The following is a 7,977-nucleotide window of genomic DNA, read 5'->3' as shown; positions in this document are numbered from 1 at the left end:
GACACAACTCACATGGTTTTATCGGGAGGGAGATTCTCAGAGATTCCCTCATGATGTTTTGAGTTCACATTCTGAAGAATTCCTCTGTTTATTCTCTAAACAGTCTTTATACCAAAACTTAACTGAGAGGAAATACATTAGCATTCTGTTTCCTAGATAACTGGGTGAATGGCTTTTAGTCATGTCCACAATTACCTGTCTGCTCTGTATGCTAGCTGGCACATAGGCTTGATTTAGCATCTCTATCAGGCATCCTCCAAATTACAAAGAAAGGAGCAAAACAACATCCTGACCTTTTGTTAGGTAGTGACAGACTGTCTGGAAGGGTACGTGACCATCTCGGGTGTGGCCTGTGGCTTTAGAGCCTGGCTGCCATACCAAATAGAAATATGGACCTACAGAAAATTATCATATCTGATGCTGATTGGAGGAATCCATATTTTGCACTTGGTGCTGGAAGTGTAGGAGATGTTGGGATTGTCCCACAAACAGCTTTAATATTTTTTAAACAATCTTTTTAAAAATTTTTACATACTAATCTCAGTTCCCCTCCTGCCACTCCTCCCACTCCCAGCACCTTCTCCCTACTCCACCCCCATCTACTCCTCAAAAAAAAGTAAGGTTTCTCAGGGGAGTCAATAAACTCTGTCACATTAAGGCAGGACCAAGGCCCTAGCCCTGTACCTAGGTATCCCTCCCTAAGAAATGAGCACCAAAAAGCCAGTTCATGCACTAGGGATAAATGCTGATCCCACTGCCTGTGGCCCCACAAACTGCCCAAGCCACACTACTGTAACCCATATTTAGATGGTTTGGTTATATACAGGTTCCCCAGCTTTCAGTCTGGAGTTCAGGTTCCCCTCAAGATAACGCCCGCCACTAAGCAGGAGGCAGTCTTGAGAATCCACCATCCCAATTCCTTTAACCTGTTGTGTCTAACTTTCTGCCTTGTTATTATAAGAAAGAGATGGGAATGTTATGATCTGTTAGCTTGGTTTGTCACCTGGGTATCCTGTCCCTTTAAGAGACAATCCCTGACCTCTCCCAACCCCTCCCCTTCTGCCAAGGAAGTGGATATCCAGCCTTCTCCAGCCTGTGTTCTTTCTTTTTTCATCTCTGTCCTGAAGAGGTAACTTTTGCTCTCTCTCTTTCCTCCCTCTCCCCCCTCTGTGCCTCTCTCTTCTTTTATTTCTACTCTTCTCCTCTTCCTCTTCCCCTCCAAAACCTACTAAATAAATTCTATACCCAAACTCTCTCTCTCTCTCTCTGCATGATGTATCTGTCTATCTCTCACCTGCTGCAGTCTCCCACCTGCCTCAGGTCACCAGTGCTACCCTTTTTGGGATGGGCTGCCCATTATGGGACTGGGCTCCCCCCCTCTTATATCTTTAAAAAAGAATAATATCTAGTCCAAATGGATCAAAAACCTCGATATAAATCCAGCCACACTGAACCTGATAGTAGATACAGTGGAAGGTAGCCTTGACCGCAGGATAGCACAGACACTGAGAGCAACAGTTAACAAATGGGACTCCTGAAACTGAGAAACTTCAGGCAAAGGACACTGTCGACAGACAGCTTTTCTAATTTGGGGTAATATATAATTTTGAAATCCATAAATAGAATGATTTTACTTTTCGTTGTTTAAAACTCTGTGCTTGATATATAATTTGAAAATCGTCAACTTTTCTTGTGTCTGTCTATCTATCTATCTATCTATCTATCTATCTATCTATCTATCTATCTATCATCTACCAACCTACCTACCTACCTACCTACCTACCTACCTATGGTAAGTTGAAGCAAAAGGGGTGATTTTGACTACTAAAAATATTTTCTTGGTATAGTTATTGAAATGCTTTTTGTTCTGTGATCCCAAGTCAGTATTAGAAGGAGAAAATTATAGCACATAGGAAGGGAAAGTGGTCTTGAATCTGGTTGGATTTTCTCGCCTCCTGAGAAACAAGAATCTCAGTACAATGAACAACATTTGCAGTGAAGGTTATTAACATAGAGATTGCACTCCTTTTTATGTAGATGGGTTATGTTAGGCTTAAAACTTAGATAGGGCCTTATTGCTTTTCCAAAGAATTTTCTATGGATTTTAAATGACTATTAACTTTGTTTACAATAAAGATACCCTACCTTCCTGCATTCTAGAGAAGTACACTCTTACCTTATCAGTTGTAATCTTATCTGGTTCTCCTTAGTTACACCCTTTGGTCTCATTTACATTTCCTAGTAACCCTTTGAAGACAATAGCTCCAAACTCCACAAAAACGTCTCTGTGGCTATTGAAATGACAGTGAAGTTTTACTACCTCTTAGAGAAGCTAACAATGGTGCTCTACTCCTCACAGTTCCTCCAGACATCCCCTCTTATCTGGAACTGCTCCCTTTCTGTCTCTCCTTAGAAAAGGACAGGCTTCTAAGAGATAACAATAAAACATAGCAAAATAAGATATAAGAAATAAAAACTATCATATTGATATTGAACAAGGCAAATCAACAGGAAAGGAGCTTCAAGAGAAGGGATTAGAATCAGAGACCCACTTCTTCACATACTCAAGAGTCTCTTAAACTGCCAAACTATTTATGCAGGGGGGGCATGGTACAGACCAGTATAGACCCTATGCTTGCTGTTTAAGTCTCTCAAGTTAATTAAGAGAGTCTTGTTCTTCTAGTATCCTCCACCCCTTTTGACTTTAACATTCTTTCTGCCTTTTGGTATTGTCTTCAACTTTTTTTCCAAAGACTTGAAAAATTTATGATAAAAGACTTTCACTTGCTTGGTTAGAGTTACCCCAAGATATTTTATATTATCGAGGGTTTTGTGAAATGTATTATTTCTTTGAATTCTTTCTCAATTCATTTGTCAATTGTATATAGGAGAGCTGCTGATTTTTTTGAGTTAATCTTGTATCCTGCCACATTACTGAAGGTGTTTATCAGTCGTAGAAGTTCCCTGATGGAAATTTTAGGTAATATTGTTGGGTCCAGGCATCATGCAATGATGGGGGAAAGACCATCAAAATCTATTAAATCAGAAACAAACTTTATTCCAGAAAAAGAAAAAGAAAAAATCACCACGGGACACACAAAGCTTATATAGCTTATGTGTTTCTTTAAAAAAATGCTGTGGAGTCCCAGGTAGCAGCTGTAGGCAAGCAGCAAATGCTATAAAGTCCCAAATGGTGGTAGGAGGCCATGTGGCGGCAGACAGTGGGCCCTGTGAGCAGCCAGTCCCAGGCAGAGATGGCTGCCGGTCCCCAAGCAGTGGCTGGTCCCAGGCAGGGAGACACATGGCTGGCGGGCTGGCAGAAGACAGAGACATGGTGAGGTTGAATATTTATTCAGGGGAGTTATGAAGGGGGAAGGAGGAGGGGGAGAGAGAAAGAGTGAGAGAGAGAGACAGAGACAGAGAGAGAGACAGAGAGAGACAGAGAAAGGGAAGCAGAGAAGTGGGGAGAGAGGCAGAAGCGAAGCTGCCTCTCCGAGAGGAAGATGGAAAAGAGAGTAAGCTCAGACCGGAAGCTGAAGATCAGTCTGTCTCAGCGGATGGGGAGGGAATGGGCATGGCTTGTCTCTTAAAGGGACATGGACCAAAACCATAACATTCCCAGGTCTTCCTTATAATAAAAAGCAGATTAGACACCACAGTTTGAAGGAATCGGGACGGCGAATTCTCAAGACTGCTTCCTGCTGATTGTGGGCGTAGTCTTTGGGGGGGGAACCCGAGAGAAGGCTGGGTGCTGGTCACATCCTGGCATAGCTTTGCTTCTGACTGGTGTCTGTGGCATGGAAATGTCTGGTGTCTCTAAGGTATTGGTAGAACAAAGAACAAAGTTAAATTAAGGAAAAAATTTTTGGACCAGGGAATTGAGCAGGTATCTGACCTGTTTAAGATGGATTCCTTAATTTGGCTCCCTGGAACTCACAAGAACTCCTTGAATTTGTGAAAACAGAAGTTTTAGACATATAATGACTGTAGCATAAGAGATAAAATTGATTTGAAATTTGTTTGGTGAGGTAATCTGGGTAAACCTCTCAGCTATCAAACTGTCAGAGATCTTTGAGAAGGATAAGGTTTTACTTGAGTTACTGATTAAAAAATGACAGAGAACTTACTTGGTTGGCACCCAGAGCTTCTCTTTTTAGGTCCTCCACAGTCGCTGAAGGTTGCACTTGACCTTTGTTGGTTAGCGCAGGCCTGCCAGGCTCCAGAAGACCTTGTGGGCTAAGAAATCTGTAGGAAGACAGGCCTACCTTGACCTGAGCAGCTAGGCTGTCAATTCCAGCGATTCCGTCCACGTCTGGAGGTCTTTAGTTTAGATGAAAGGCAGTTTTTCCCAATGGTCAGCGCTCGGCAGTCACTGTGAACTGTAGAAGGATGTTGTTCTGTGCGTGTCTGTCTTCTTTGGAGGGAGCAGAGAGCTGCTGCTAGGAGCCAACCTGTCTCTTTTTGTTATTAAAAGTTTTTAATAATTAAATATTTAAATATCACATTCCCCAGATCTCTGAGCAGTTGAGGGCTGAATTAAATATAGCTGTAGTATACTGGCTCTTAACAGGTAAGATCCAGACTTGTAAAATGGCAGAAAGAAGAAACTGCTGGCAATGGAATGTTAATGCCAGAATTGAAAATGGTAGAGAACAGCTTAAGGCATTTTTGTAAGAGACTTAAAAGTACATACCAGTTTAAAATATGAGACTTAGGATTTTGTTGTCTGAAATGAGATATAAAGAACAATTATTATATATAGATAGAAAGTTAACACTGGAGAACCAGACAGTTAATACCTTAGTAAAGATGGTGGAACTTAGTCACCTGACCTGGCCCTCAGCCAAGTTGACGACAAAGTCACCTGACCCCAATAAACATGGCGGCCCCCACGTGTTATATGAAAAAAGTCACAATTTTTGAGCTGTAAGGATTTTAAGCTTGATAAGAGGAACCTAAAGGCGTGATCTGCTCTATTGGTGAACCGCTGTGCCATAACACAAGCCGCAGAGGGGAGCGAAAGGCTGGAACTGAAAAAAACTGCACCATGCCATGGCTGGAATTGAAAAGGCTGGCTGGAATTTAAAAGAGCCGGGGAGCTGGTTGCTATCCAGAGCCCAAATCGTGAAAACCTGAGAAACAGCACGAACACCCAAGACCACATGGAAGAGTGTCCTCTGTCCATGGGTGGGGTGCTATGGCCTAGCTGGATCTGGTCGGATGCCCCAGAAACCAGGGAGGCTGGGGGGGCCACCCCGAGCGGCAATTACGACAAGAGAAAAGAAATTGAGGACCCCGGGCCCCCAGTCGAATGCACTGTACATAGAGTGTGCAGTGCTAACGCGTGGCCGGACTGACCCCCAGGATCAGTCCAAACACGATTCCAGTAAAGGAAAGCAACCGTAGCAGAACGGGGAGAGACTCGCTGATTGAAGCAGCCAAGGTGGCAACAAAGTCACCTGACTCCAATCAAGATGGTGGAAAAGTCACTCAGTTAAGATGGCGGTGAAGTTACTTGACCTCAGTTAAGATGGTGGTGAGGTCACATGACCTCAGTCAAAATGGCAGCAGTCACATGCTGCATGAAAAAAGCCTTAATTTTTTAGGTCACTTTTTTGAACAGAAACAGATAAGTGTAAGGCATTAAAGCATGAGGCCAGAGTGATAGGTCTGGACGGCTTGGCTCCCATGGTCAAGCCCGTGAAAACACCCGCAAAAAAACGTGGCAATTCAAGCCTCACAAGGACCGTACCCCATTAGGCGAAATGTATGCAGATGGCGTGAACATTCAAGACGCATGGGCAGGCATCCGAGCCCATGCGTGGAATGCTAGGGGGCCTGGCTGAATCCTCAAGTCAACAACGAGGACCATACCTCAGACAGGAGGAATGCAGCAAAGGCCAAGCCGCACCGTAGCGGCTGCAGCCATCCCTGGGACGGCGAGGCCACACCGTAGTGGCCACGTGAAGAGACAGAAACAGAAGGAAGAAAAGAGAGAGAAGAACCGAGGACCCCGGGCCCTCGGATGCGGGCAGAGTGAGAGGTTTTCGCAGTCTCAGGCACGGGCTAAGCCAAGAACGCAAGACTGATTGAACGCTGGCGAAGGGGACCAGAGAAGTCCCCTGACCCTAGGAACAACCAACAAATTGCCGAGAGCTCAGCAACAACCTGTGGGTTGGCCAGGGTCGTTTGGCCACCTGGAAGGGGAAAAAAACTCACAATTAAAGCTGGTGTTGGTCGCAGAGCCACGTACAGGCAGATGGAGCGCATGTGATCGTAGTCCATAGGGCACCAGGTCCTCAGGTTCTCAACCGTGTCCCAGCACGGTCTGGAAGCTCCAGGCTGGCGCCATAGCCCGGTGCTCCAGCCCCGAAATCCGGGAGAAGCAGCTGTAGGGTTTTTGGCACCAATGTGTTTCTTTAAAAAAAATGCTGTGGAGTCCCAGGTGGCAGCTGTAGGCAAGCAGCAAATGCTATGGTGGTAGCAGGCCATGTGGCGGCAGACAGCAAGCCCTGCGAGCAGCCAGTCCCAGGCAGAGAAGGCTGCCGGTCTTAGAGTGGTGGCCTGAGCAGTGGTGACGGCCCATGTGGTGGCAGGCAGTGGGCTCTGGGAGCAGCCAGTCCCAGGCAGAGATGGCTGCCGGTCCCCAAGCAGTGGCTGGTCCCAGGCAGGGAGACAGCAGTGGCTGGCGGGCTGGCAGAAGACAGAGACATGGTGAGGTTGAATATTTATTCAGGGGAGTTATGAAGGGGGAAGGAGGAGGGGGAGAGAGAGAGAGTGAGAGAGAGAGAGACAGAGACAGAGAGAGAGACAGAGAGAGACAGAGAAGGGGAAGCAGAGAAGTGGGAGAGAGGCAGAAGCGAAGCTGCCTCTCCGAGAGGAAGATGGAAAAGAGAGTAAGCTCAGACCGGAAGCTGAAGATCAGTCTGTCTCAGCGGATGGGGAGGGAATGGGCATGGCTTGTCTCTTAAAGGGACATGGACCAAAACCTTAACAGCTTATACAGCAGTGACCACTGCCAGTGATCAGGCTTCTGTAGCTGTGGCAATGGGGCTGGTTTTCAGCCTCCTCTTATAGAAAATCAAGCCCCAGGTATGGGTCAAAGAGCTTTTGTAACCTTGAGGTCAGGTTTAAAGTCACATTACATTGTAAGTTTTACAACTTTTGGTTATAGGATGTTAACTTATGATGTTTGTGAAAGCCTGTGGCTGGCACAGCTGCTTCTCCCTGTCACTAAAAGAATTCAAGGCAGAGAGTAGAGTCACACAGGGGGACAGTTAAAAATTAAGGGAATACAAGCAGAGGATTCCATAGAAGCAATAGTTGGAAGCTAACCTTTGTCTGCAGTACCTGCCTAGCTGGGAAGCTGGGAGGCAGGAGACAATTGTTTACTTCTGTACACAGCAGTTGCCAGGATGTCTGTTCTTAAGGCCGAAAATGTTTGTTAAAGGTTAGCAGTGGCTGCCAGCTTTATTTTTTTCTCTCAAAATGTGTTTGGGCTTACAACTTTATATTTCTATATTGGACTGGACCCTTTATTTCTATATTTTATCCCTGGACTCTTCAGTATCATCTGCAAATAATGATACTTCTATGTCTTCCTTTCCAATTTGTATACTCCTATCTGTCTTCTATCTGTCCTTGATCTCCTTCATTGCTTTATTGCTCTAGCTAAACATTTAAGAACTATATTGAATAGATATAGAGAGAGTGGACAACCTTATATTGTTCCTGATTTTAGTGGAATTGCATTGTATTTCTCTTCATTTAATTTAATGTTGCTATAAACTGCCTTTATTCTTTTTGGTATATCCCTTGTATCCCTAATCTCTCCAGGACTTTTATCATGAAGAGGTATTGGATTTTTATCAGAGGACTTTTCTGCATTAAATGATATGAACATGTGCTTTTTGTCTTTTGGTGTGCTTATATGGTAGATTACATATGGAAACTGGTATGTAATATTCTTACATTATT

The sequence above is a fragment of the Arvicola amphibius genome, chromosome 3, assembly GCF_903992535.2.
Source record: "Arvicola amphibius chromosome 3, mArvAmp1.2, whole genome shotgun sequence".
Lineage (NCBI taxonomy): Eukaryota > Metazoa > Chordata > Mammalia > Rodentia > Cricetidae > Arvicola > Arvicola amphibius.
Note: the sequence above shows the minus strand (reverse complement) of the source record.